Consider the following 13169-nt stretch of genomic DNA (forward strand, 5'->3'; position numbering starts at 1 on the left):
CTGACGGAAATGACGAAGAAGGCGACAGGAAGCGACAGGACGACGATGGCACGACATGTTTTTGAATGACTTCTCCCAAGACCGAACTTAACGTCTGACTTTTTTAAATTTATGACTAGAACTTTATTGATTTTCTAATGAAATGATATACTACACTTAAAATAGCCTAATTTAACTAATTTTAAACAATCGATTGACTTATGATTTTAACTGGAAAACACCGCAACTGCATTTTTTTTCCAACATTAGCTGAATATAAAAGTTTTGTGCACATTTGTAATGGAAACAAGCTAATATATCCCACAATGTGACATTCCTCCGTATTGATGGTGACGAGAGACATTCACAGAGCCATTTAATTTTTGTTTTTTCCTGCTTCAGTTACATGTAATGTCCCCTGACCACAAGACAATAATGCACATTTTTTGGATTTCTCTTTTTGTCTTCATGTCCCTCTCTAATGACCAAAAAGACGTGGCGTTTGCAATTCAGAAAGCAACAAAAATGACATCCAGATGTTCCGAATGACCGAATCCCAGCCCTTTAGCTTGTTTGCGTTACCACAGTGCAGCGGAAAAACATCCAGTGACATAGGATTGTCTGTAGGCAGTAGATTTAAGCAGGATATAAATAATCCCATTCATAGGCTGCAGACTGCCAGTTGGAGGAAGTTTAACGAAATTGAAGGGTAAATAATGCCACTAGCAGTTTTGAGTTGTGTTTTGGGGCTGTATTAAAAACCTTAATTATGTTAATACATTATTTTTTCTGCAAGACGTCAGCACTGAACATAGCATTCTATGAGAAGACTTTGATCATGCAGTCAGATTCGTACCTCCTGCTGTGTTTCAGCCAGTTCAGTACACTCAGTCTCTTAGATTTTTCTGTTTTTTCATGGAGCAGAATTTCTTTTCACATTTCGGACGTGTGCAAAAACATTTTGGAGTGAAAATGTGTGCGTTCAGGGTTTTGGAGCTGTTGAGCTCGACGTCGGGAGCTGCTGCTGTCGCGCCGTTTCGGTCCCGAAGAGGCATCAGCGTTGGTGTCATTTTTTTGTAGTTGTCGTGCAGGTAAAGAGCAAAGCAGGCAGAGTTATTCTCGACAAAAACTCAAGTGACTCACAAAAACACATGGAGCCTTTGCATCATGACGCTGCTTTTTAATGTGTGTAAAGGTAAGCGATTTTATTTCCTTTTGCTCAAATGACTGCAGACAACATCACCACAACCAAACATAAGCATGGCGCTTTTTATATTTTGGCTTGTAAAACTGATTTTTGTACTGTATGTTCCCTGCACTCTGTTTGGAGATTAAATAATTTAATTTAAAAAATATATATATATATTCATGTTTGGATCTTAGGAATAGGGTGCATTAATCCTAGCTGACATAGCAGCACTGCAAAGCGTTTCACGCGATTAGTCAAGAAAGTTACTCCACGTTACTTCGAACATTGGTGACGCATCACTTCCTGTTGCCCTTCCACTGTCGCCACTTTCTTGCTCTGATGGAGGAATTGGTTCAAAATGAATAAATTAATGGTAATTGGCCAGAACTCCTTAGACAAACTCAAAATACTAACTTTATTCTGATTATTATGATTTTGTTTCTCGTATTATCATGACTATTCTTGTAATGTTACGACTTCAGGCTTGTATTATTATGGTTTTCTTCTCAAAATATTAACTTTATTCGCATATTATTATGACTTTATTTTTGTCTTACTTTGATTTTATTCTCACATTCTTGTAACATTATGACTTTATTCTCAAAATATGAATTTATTCTCATATTATTTTTACTTTATTCTCATAATTTTGACTTTATTGTATTTTCTTCTTGCTGCGTCGATAGGAACATACATACACTTGGATTTTTTTTGGCCGCTCAACTTGGTAAGACCATGAAAGAAATCCAAACACGAAGTTTACACATTTCTATTATTGTTTGAAAAAAAAAAAAAACATCCCTGCAGATGGAAAAACACAGCTGCACGGGTTTGCTGCAGGTACGAAGTGATGCTTCAAAGTGCACACATTTAGAACAACGCCCACTTTTTATTGAAAACACCGGCCGCAAACCCCGTGCAAGCCGTGTTGTGGATGAAAACAGACTTCTTCTGGACCGGCAAAACAGGACAGCATGTTCTTGTGGAAATGAAAAAAAAAAAAAGAATAAAAAAAAAATAAGGAGACTGGCTTTGAGTCAAACCTCTCAGAAAACCAAAGAGGGATGTCCCTAAGTACACCCCTCCACCGGATCACACCCAGAAGGAATGAAGGAGTGTTGTCTATGCGTGTGTGTTTGTGCAGCAGGACGGAGGGAGAACACACCCATGGATGTGTGATTGTCTGCGTATGCGGCTCCCTCATCTGCAGAAATCCTCCAGACTTCTCACCGCTCAGCCATGTTTTGCCCAGACTTGTCAACGTTCAGACGATCCCTGTCGTCCTCGAGCCACTCGCCGAAAGAGTCTCCTTAAAAGCTTCCCGCTAATGCAGTGAACAATTAAGTTATCAAATGGACACGGGCATTATGTAAAAGATGGGTTATATGGCCAACAATTTGAACACTGTCTGCTTCCTCGTAGCGCAGATGAAATGTCAGGGGCGCAATATTTCAAGGCTATTAACTTGAGTGCTTTTTTATTCAGACTCATTACTTTTTAAACGGCATAGGAAGTCACGGAAATGTAATATTAATTTTTACATGGCTTTCATTTTGGTTCCTATAGAGCTGTTTAAAATTCAGGGGCCTTCACGCAAACGCGTTCTTTTATATCCGCACTCACTTTCAGGTAGGGAATCCGAGTTGTCAGGTGTTTGCGGACTGTGAAGTCATTGTGTTTTCCCCGTTGAATTATGCGACTGAAGGAACGATATGTGTGCGCGAGTTAGAGGGATGGGTATACAGGCTGAAAAGCGCACGGTCGTCACGTCAATTCCTGCTGTTTGTGTGGGGAAGTATGTGAGTTTCTGCCTAAGGACGACCCATTTTGACTTCAAAGCTTTACTTTCTGAGGAATCCGTGGTCTAACAGAGCACACACCGCAGTGCTGGGGGGACGAGACAGAAAGATTGGCTAGAAAAAAACATAACAGTGAAGGGAGACATGTCATAAAATCTTTATTTTGGAATGAAAAAAGTTTTTAAAAAGAACCCAGATATGACGAATTTCAATCCACCACGGTGCCCTAATTTAGGCCCTAATGAGGATTTTTCAAATGTTGGAAGCCTTATCATGAAAAATAGCTGGAGATCATTAATGGGTTTTGGGTTGAGTTAATGATAGAGATGATTTCTAATTGAGCTCCACAGAGGCGTCCTGTTCGGTGGTCCTACTCACTGTTTGCAGGGATTTCTTTCATTATCGTATATATATATATATATATATATATATATATATATATATATATATATATATATATATATATTCTTAGCGTTCATTTTGACTTTGCATCTTTACACAGCTCACTCTGGGTGTTGATATTTTACCTCTGACAAGTTAAGTCTCTTTTTCACACCCACTTTGTCTGATTCGGAGTTGTGCTGGCTCGTGTCATAATTCAGCTCTCACTATTTAAATGTGTTTCATATCAGGTGCACAAGATGCGACGGTCGTAGCTCAGCATTTAACCCTTTGAGTCCTGAGTTTCAAATCTCTGCCTGCATATTTTGGCCTGTTTTAAGTGCATGCAGTTCTTTAAATGTCCTGTGATTTGCCCATTTACCCATAACAACGTGAAGTTTCCATGTCTAGCAAGTTATTTTTGCAATTTACCATCCATTAAAAGAATGGCTCCTGAATGGCTGAATTGTCAGCGCTGCGTTCAGCATACAAGGGCTAAAGGGACCGTATTACTTGTTTTGCAGGCATGTTACTGAACAGTTGTTCCCTGGCAACAGACAGATGCGGTTTCCTTTGGTGGCAGCGTGAAAAGTTTCAGGGGTATAAATACTTTTGCAAGTTGTAAACAACAAACACTGCAATACATACGAATGTACTGCAGTAAAACGGTTAAAAAAACCCAGATCCGCCTCCATTCAAAATGCTATCACTTTTTGTTGCTATGGTGACCTCCACATCCACATCTTCTGGATACGACCCTGTGTTGCTCTGACTGCTAGCTTGTTTAATCAGCACCTGTTGCTGAGCCTGGATCTACTCTCTCATGCACACACGGCTCACCGCTGACACTTATAAATAGGCATTGCCGTGTTGACACGTCACCCGCCCGTTGCTATGTAGTTGCTAGCGAGGCCGGTACAGTAAACACTGGGGTTGCCGTGGCAGTGCTCTGACAAAACAGAGCAGAAACAGGAAGGGATTCCCTTTTCAGTCCAGTGACGGCCGCAGGGGAACGCGAATTACCGTCAACCTTTTCTCTGGCAACCGCCGAGGGGTTTTCCCTGCGTTGCTCGCCAACTGGTGACTGGCACCCCCCCCCTACATCCCCCCCACCACCACCACCTCACCCAGAACATGTGGCGGCTCTAATTACTTAGCCGCAAAGGGCCCAACGCAGGAAAACCACAGAATGGGGTTACACGGCTATATTACTTCCCAGCACAGCGAGACCGAGGTGCTTTGGTAGACGCGTAAAATTGTTTATGATTTGTGATTTCTGATTTACAAACCACCAAGATCTCCCCCGCCGCCACCACCTCCCCGGCGCCTCGTGCTTCTTAAAGAGGTGAAATATGGCGAGCTATATTTATATACAGCTCCCCAGTCGGCCTCCAGCTCTTGGGCTGAGGGCAGACTTCCAACATGGCAGATGGTGGCTGTGAGGCAGTCGGTGCAGAGGAAGCGCTTCAGCTCAAACTGAAGAGAGAGAGGGAGAGAGACGGCGCGTGTGGATGTGTGAGGAGGCGGATGGACGGCGCTTGGTGGACGGGGAAGTGTAGACATGAAATAAAAAAACTCCCCGCTAACAAGCTCACACATCCAGCGCCGCTCGCTGCTGCGGCTGCTCGATGTGATAAGGGCGTAACGAGGCGCTCGCATCCAATCTTGTGACGTCGAAATCGAGCTGTCCCAAAGCTTATTATTTGGAGAAGGAGTCAGAGAAGACACGGCAACTTCATCTACGTCCGCCGACGTCTCCTTGACTTCCACGGTCGTTCCAACACTTTGTACACTTACTTCTCGTCTTGCAGTTTTCTTGCAGCAGCCTTTGACTTTGGGTTGAATCGACGCTGCGCGCACACATTAAGCTCAGAGAAAACTCACACAATTTAAAACATCCTTAGTTTACTGAGAGCAATGAGAAGAGCTTCTTTACAACATCCTAATTTGAAACCATACTCCAATTTTAGAATGACTTAGTCAAAGTTATCCAACTCACCACACTTTAAACTTTCAGTCCCTGGATTCTCTCCAGGAACTGATGGAATGTAATTGGCCTTCTTTAAGCCAACTTTAAGCCGACTTTTCCTTGATAAGGCTTCATATTTTAAGATAATCAGTTTTTACATGTGACCACACAACACAGAGGTCATCATTCAAACACACATAACTTAACGTTCAGCACTCACTCTAAACAGTCGCCTCCTTTCGGTAAAAGCACAAAGTCTGCTTTCCACTCTCCAGACTTAAAATTTCACCCAGAAAACACTCAGAAGCTATAGAAATCCTCATTGTTTATTTTGCTGGGTTTTATTTCTTTTTACTCTGTTCAACTTTCCAGCACGTCTTGTGAGGATGCGTGTCGGAAGCGGCGACTCACCCAGCGGGGAAACACGTTCTCACCTGAACCTCGCGCTCATCGGCTCCAACATACGAGGGAATTCCTCTCAGAAATATTTACTCTTTTTTGTTCTGGTGAGGAAGTGAAGCAGAGGAAGCAGAGGAAGTGAGACAAGGGAGGGAGGGGGAGGGACTGGAGGAAACTGAAATTGAATCACCATAGTAACTTCAATAACATTTCTCTCTTCCTTCCCTCCTCCTCAGTGGCGTGCACACACACACACACACACACACACACACACACACACACACTGTAGCACACGCCATTTGTTTTTGACGCCTGCCAAGCAACAGAGACATTATTGACTTGATAAGGACTTTCTGACAGCTTTACTTCTCTGCATCATCTTACAGCGCAGGCTCTGCTGAGAGTCTAATGGCTCACCCCTTCCTTGCCGCTCACAATCATAAAAAAGAAAGAGCTTTGTGCACTCCAACTCCAGACTCCAGGAGCTGTTCTGGGAGAAGCGTGCACGCCACTGCTGGCTCGCTCGCACTGTTACGGGTTTTCGCCTCAAGAAGCGTTCTGGGAATGCGGGGATGATGTCAGGAGCTCCGAGTTAAATTTGACGGGAGTGCGGCTGCAGCGTGGCGTCCCGCTGTGTGAGACTCCGGCTGTGGAGTGGAAAACAGTTTTGGGTCTGCAGACTGAAACGCCCGCAGTTGTGTGGAGTTGTGCTGCTTGGGGAGAAGAAACTAGAACTGGGTTGCAGAGTGAGTCAGTCAAACTCTCAGCTTTTCCAGACACAGAGTGCAACAAAGCCTCACGACAAAGGCAAAAGCATAAGACTGAGCAGTATTTACATTTATTTTTAATACTTTTTTTTTTGTTTATCACAATGAAACTGCATACAGAGGTATCTAGTCCTTGTTGCTAATTGGCTAGGCTCTGGATATTAACTTCTGTGGTGGTGCACCGTGCATTTTAAGATATATTTAGTGTTTGAACTGTTCAAACAGGAAGTTAGACCTTTTTTTTTTTTTTTTAAAGGAAGTCCCAAGCATTTTTCATAATCATTAATATTCATTTTTTAAGATTTAATTGTACTACTGTATATGGCCTTGAGTCGGGGCTTCACAGTTGGTAGCACTGTTGCCAACTGTTGCCACTGTTGCTACTGCCTCGCACACTGGGAGGCAGTAGCAACAAGGTCCTGGGTCCGATTCCCGGCCCGGGGTCTTTCTGCATGGAGTTTGCGTGTTCCTCCCTGTGCGTGACACGACTGCCAGGCTAATTGGTCTCTCTAAATTCTCCCTAGGTATGACTGTGCATGGTTGCTTGTCTTGTCTGTCTCTGTTGCTCTGCGACAGACTGATGACCAGGTCACAGGGTGCAAGGCTGTTAGAAAATGGACGGACGGACGGATGGGTGGACGGACGGACGGACGGATGGGTGGACGGACGGATGGACAGGCCTCAAGTCATAGACAGACATAAACTTTTGCCTGACCGAAAGGTCATGAGCCAAAAGAATATAGTTAGAACATACATAGATCAAATAGTCCTGTCGAGTCTTAACATATTAAAGACCTACTTCCATTATTTTTATTTTTTTTATTAATTTCCGACATGTTAAGGCCTCTTAAGGATGCACAGCCAGTCTGTGACAGGGCTGCAGCTTCTCAGCGAGAGAGAAGAGAGAACCTGCAGCAGCGAAGGTGCTGCATGGCCAATAATGGTCAGCCCCAGCGACCCCTGCCTTTTATTCCCTCAGCCAGCCGCCGGACACCTCGGTGTGAAGCTACCTGACACCATATGTTTCCCTGCCTGGTAATGACTGCTCCAAGCTCTGATTTTATGGCAGCTGGCCTCTGGAGGCTCAGCGATGGGGAGGAGGGAGCTGAGAGGAGGACATGGTTTCTCCTCAATTAGAGCTGCAGGAGGATGCTTGTGTTTTTTGTTTTTTTTTTTTACATTATTAACCGTATACTTTCCTGACTGTGATATAAACAAACAAACGCTCGTCAAACACCGTTTGAAGATGCGAGCGAGTAGGAGGAGATGGAGCGGCAGTGTGAGGACGTGGAGAGAAAACCGGGATAAAGACGAAGGAGACTGAAGGCGTGCGGAGTTCAGCATCACTTTGCTCGGCCGCGCTGTGATTAAAGCAAGGAGTCCCAGGAGAGAGAGGCGGCTCGCGGCCTGCCCAGTCACTTCTCTCGCTGCCTTGATCTCCCCGCGTTGTCGCCCACGGAAACGCACCGCCAGACCTTCAGGAAGGGGCTCGTGTTTTAAAAAAAAAATAATAATTATTGCGCCGGGTCTCAAGTCGGCTCCAGAGAATCTGCAAAGCAAGCACAGATTGTCACGGCACCAGCTCCTCTCCATCTAGACAGACTAGGTGCGCCTTCTTCCTGAAGTTTTCTTTTTTCCTGTTTGTGTTTTTTTGTTGTTGTTGTTGTTTTTTTATGTCATAATGAAGATACTCGTTTGGGAAAAAACAAAGCTTTGTGTCGCACACAAGCTTGTCAAGTTTCACTATTAGGTAAAAAGAGAAAATCTGTCAAGAGATTCTCCTGAAAGTTTTTTTTTTTTTTTTTTTTTTTACTTGCTTAAAAAAAAGATGAGGCAGGGCGCTGAAAATAAGCCTATAAACCTTCATTAATCCCCTCGGGGGGCTCTGTTCTCATTTGATTGAAGTGGCTGTTCTTTCAGAAAAATTGATAATCCCAACCTCGCACACTGGGAGGCAGGAGCGAAGAGACGGGGAGAAGAAAATGTCACTCTCGTTCTTAATTAAATTCCCCCATTCAGTGGCAGTGGGTTGGTCGGTTCTGCGTGGGCACGGTCCCGCCCTTGACCTTTTTTTTTTGCCCTCCATCTTCTTCTTCTGGTCAAGTAACCTTCCCTCCCTGTCGGTGCCGCATCAGACAAGGAAGGGAAGCGCCTGAGGGGAGTTGGGGGAAGAAAGGCCGTGACATTATACACACTGGTGCGGACGCCGCAGCCCAGATAATTACGCCGATGCTCACTTAGCATGCGTCTCAGGCCAGCCCATCGTTTATCAGTCGCATGACCTCTAACAAAGGATCTTTTCCTTTGATCTGTCTAATTATTCTGTTTTTCTTTCCTCTTCTCAGTCATCTCTGTCTTCCACCCCCCAACACACCCATTAGCGGCACGACGGCAGCAGATTTGTGTGTGTGGATAAACTATAGACAAGCCGGGGCGGTAAACATCACAGCTGGCTGGCTGGGAGGGAGGGAGGACTTCCAAAAGGAATCGCTGATGCTTTGTGCGAGATTTAAATTAATTCGAGTGCGCCCAAAGGTGTTTCGTATTATTCCTTTCTATTTAAGATACACTCGACTCGATTCTCATGCCAGTGGCACTTTGGATGGTTGATGGGATGCCGGCCAAGTGGAGGGGAGGGACAAAAAATATTTCAACATAGCACTACTGGAAAACACAATTTGAACAAATTGAATTTCTCAAATGAAGGCGGGGCAACGAGACCCAAACTCCCAACGAGTCCAAAGGTTGAGGGAACGCTTGCTAGATAGCAAACGGTTAGAAAACATTATTCAACGATTCCACATTCTGAGGCGTGCTCATAGTCAAGCACACCGATGGCCCACATTTCTCATGACAGATTCCTTCATTTCCCACAATCCGAATTAATGCCAGCAAGTTTTACGAGCTAACGCTAACCCTAGCAGACCTGGCTCACTTCACTACTCTGGCGCCAGAGTACGTGGGCTGGGCGTTAGTTACAGTTTAAAAATGGTAGAATGACCCAGCAGGTGTGTTACCTCGAAGACCAGATTTCATGAACGCTCTCATTTATCCCATCAGACCATCAGTACCCGAAACCACACAAAATAAACTTGTAAAAGCACTCACGCGGTAAGTGTCCAAATGACCCAGTTTCCTAATAAGGTGGAAGGGTTAGTTAACCTGGGACGACATCAACACAAAAGAAAAAGATATTCATTTATTAAATCTTCCTTCATCTCCTCGCTATAAGTCCACCATCAAGAATATATTTCTACCTCAGAATTTCTAGTTCAAAAACTTGTTTAATTTGACCTATAAGACAACTTGGGGTTGCACCATTGATTCATGCCCCTTTCCACTGTACTAACCGGACATTATCAAATACAGTTCAGACTCATTCAAAAATTTCAAAATTGCCAGTTAACGTATCGCCATTAGGAGCCCAGTGGCTAAAGGTTAGTTAGCAATATTATTATTATTATTATTTGTAATCCTAGGAACCAAACAAACTATTTCAAAGTGATGGGAGCCTCTTCAATGCGAATTATGTAGTGTCCTCAGCCAGTCCAACCTGCAGCCTTGGTCCAGAGCAGGGACCAAGGCTGCTGGGCAGGTCAAGAAAAACCTGCTTTCTTACTTCAAAATAAGAGTCTGAAACATTTATAAAGCACAAGTCTCCACATCTGCGGCTGAAAATAACATATTACCTTTAAGATACCAGACAAAGTCCTGTGCTGATGCCTTCGGAGTGAAACATAAGAAATATTTTAGTGCTTCAATATTGTGAGATCTTGGATTCCAGTATTTGGCGGAAGTTTTATGGTGAGCTAAAATTAAGAATGCAGTCGATATTTTCCTCCCTTCACTACAAATATAACGTCTTCCCAAATAGTGTTGGTCTAGATTTTGGTGTCCATTTCTCAGTACACTTGAACGAAAACAAAAACAACTTACAATAAACTTTTCAGAAACATATAATAACTTCTTGTATGTAAAAATATCTTCAATGTTGATAATTTGCTAGAATATTTTCTTTTCGCTTATGAAAACAAACATTGTCACCAGTGGAGAAAAAAAACAAAAAACAGATCTACCAGTGGAAATAGTGTTTTTATTTTTTATCAATATTCAGAGTATAATGATTTAAAACAAACTAATGTATATTGGCTAAACTTAATTAGACAAAACGAAGATATCTGCACTAGATTCTGGACCGGAAATGCACATAAAACTGTTACACGACTAAACTCACCTGAAGCCTCCGTGCATTAAGCCAGCCAAGCAACTACTGGCTTAATATATAGTGATTAATTATCAAGAAATGAATGTTGCAATAAATTTCCCATTAATTTCATTGTCAGCGCCTGCTAGTCAAACTACGCTTCCAAACTCGACGTCAACATCAAGGGGAATATTTGAGTTATCACACATAAAAATATTCAATAACTAGTGTATTATGAGGCCACGGGGGGGATGACTTTTGTTTCCTTTTTTTTTTTGCACACCTGGTTGCTTATTTCTCTGGTGAGTTCAAACAACGCTGGAAACTGGAGCACCTGGAGACGTCCGAAGAAGCAAGGAAGGTTCAAATATGGCCAAATGTAAATGCTACTGTGACGTTATTATATAGAATGTAACAGATACATAGTTATAAGGTATTTGATATTTACTTGTGGTGTTCGAGATCATTACGGAGGAAAAAAAAAAAAGCCCTCCGTTTCTCTCATTGCCATACGGTACGCAGACGTGGGTGAGAGCTCTGCTGTTTGTAATATAGCATGAGCCGTAAAACCGCTGCAGATATGTCTGGGTCACCGATCTGCAGGGAGCAGCTTGCACTGCTCAGACCTGTCAGGTTATTATGTAACACAGATATTTCGCCCCGTTTTTGTGTGCTGCTCCTGTCCGTTTTTTTTTTTTTGTTTGTTTGTTTGTTTGTCTGTTTGTTTTTTTCTTACCACTCAGCCTATGGTTTTCATGGCGAGACCGGCGGGATTCGGAGGCCGAAATACTTTTGCCCAGGTTCTCGTGTTAGACACACAGAGGCGAGCTAAAGCAAAAGAGACCGGAAGAGGAGCGCGACGACGGGAACCCTCCCGTCTTTTCACCGACTGCAGGTCGTCTGCTGGCTGCTTCGGAGGCTTAGAGTAGCAGTTGTTCTGAATAATTCAAGTTAAGAGCAAAACAAACCAAAGAAAATTGATGCTCTTATCTACCATATACAATTGTATCCATGAGGTTTAAGAATCAATTAGCCCACACTCGCTTTGCTTGAGTCATCCACAAGGGTAAACACAAAAAGTCAGCTCCCACGCTGTCAACTGTTGGATTCAGATGTGCAGTTTCTTGCGTCGAATCCTAAAAAAAGGTCATGGCTCTTGGGAAATCAGGTGTTTTTTTCTTTCTTTCTTTCTTTCTTTTTATTTGTTTGGCAGTGCTGTGACCATGAACAATTTCACTGCAGCATAGGGTAAAGGGTTTAAGTTTAAACAGAGGAAAGGCGAAGCTGTAAGAAGCTGCTTCTTCATTTTGTCGCCTGAAAGCGACAGAATCCTGATCCGTTCTCTGCATGTTTGTTGCTTTTCATGCTACAAGGCTCTTGTAAATTGTAATGGTTGATTTGACCACAGATCTAACGCAGAAGTTTTTTTTGGGGTGCAGACTGAGACAGCTTCAGGAAATGATAGAAGAGGTCCGATTGCGTTCAACGTAAAGAAGGGAAGTAATATATCAAGAAAAAAGGCAAAAATGAACGGGGTCATTCATGGCTCGAGCTGAACCCTGACCGAAACCGTACAAGTTGAGACGCTACGTTGAGTTTCTGTGCTGACCCTCCACCTCAGCCCATCCTCATTTTCCTTTCCATTGGTTCTAGAATGCTGCAAGAGTTTTTACAGACTTACGGTTTAGGGTTTGGGTCAAATACAAAGATGGATAGAAAGGCTTTCATGTCTCTAATGGAAAGGTTGGATCACCGTGGGAGTTTCCCATAACACTCCAAGGTACAGCACTTTGACACAAAAATGCATTTGAGCTTATAGCCCCTGGGAAGCCATTAAATGCACATTCTGGCAGTTGGATATTAAAAAAGTGAAAAATTGCCCCATTGAAGAGTCGTCAGAAAGAGAGAGAGAGAGAGAGACTCCCTCAAGATTACCATATCCATCTGTAATCCTGCGTAAAGCGCCACAGGATCCTCTGGCAACATGTTAATTGATAAGAATAGATGAACATGAGGGCGGGGAGAGCTGTTTCAATCAACAGTCGACGTATCTGAGGGAAAATAAGGGATGTAGGGCGGGATGTTCTCCAAATATCACGAAACTCGCACAAAACCGCCATCCATCACCGCTGGAAAAGGCCTCATTTTCGGGTTGAAAGGTCAAAGTGCTGAGTTATGTTAGAAGGTCTTTCTGCTCCCGGGGGACAAATTTGTCAAGCCCCCGAGCGCGGCGAGACGACGGGGGTAAGTCATCCTGTTTGTCGGGGGGAACTCCACGTACCGGCCTCCAGTCTGTGGCGACTACACAACGCGAGAAAAAGAAATAAATAAAAGGGTGAGCGCAAATAGCCCCTGGGTAACCCCTCAATCCTTCATCCTGAGTGATAGGTCTCTCCTCACCATCAAGTCTGTTAATCCACGCTCACCGTTCTGCCTCGCTTATATGTCAGGGTGACAAAGTTGTGTCACGGCACTTTCTGGG

This window comes from Poeciliopsis prolifica, unplaced genomic scaffold, assembly GCF_027474105.1.
Source record: "Poeciliopsis prolifica strain line A6 unplaced genomic scaffold, Auburn_PproV2 SCAFFOLD012, whole genome shotgun sequence".
Lineage (NCBI taxonomy): Eukaryota > Metazoa > Chordata > Actinopteri > Cyprinodontiformes > Poeciliidae > Poeciliopsis > Poeciliopsis prolifica.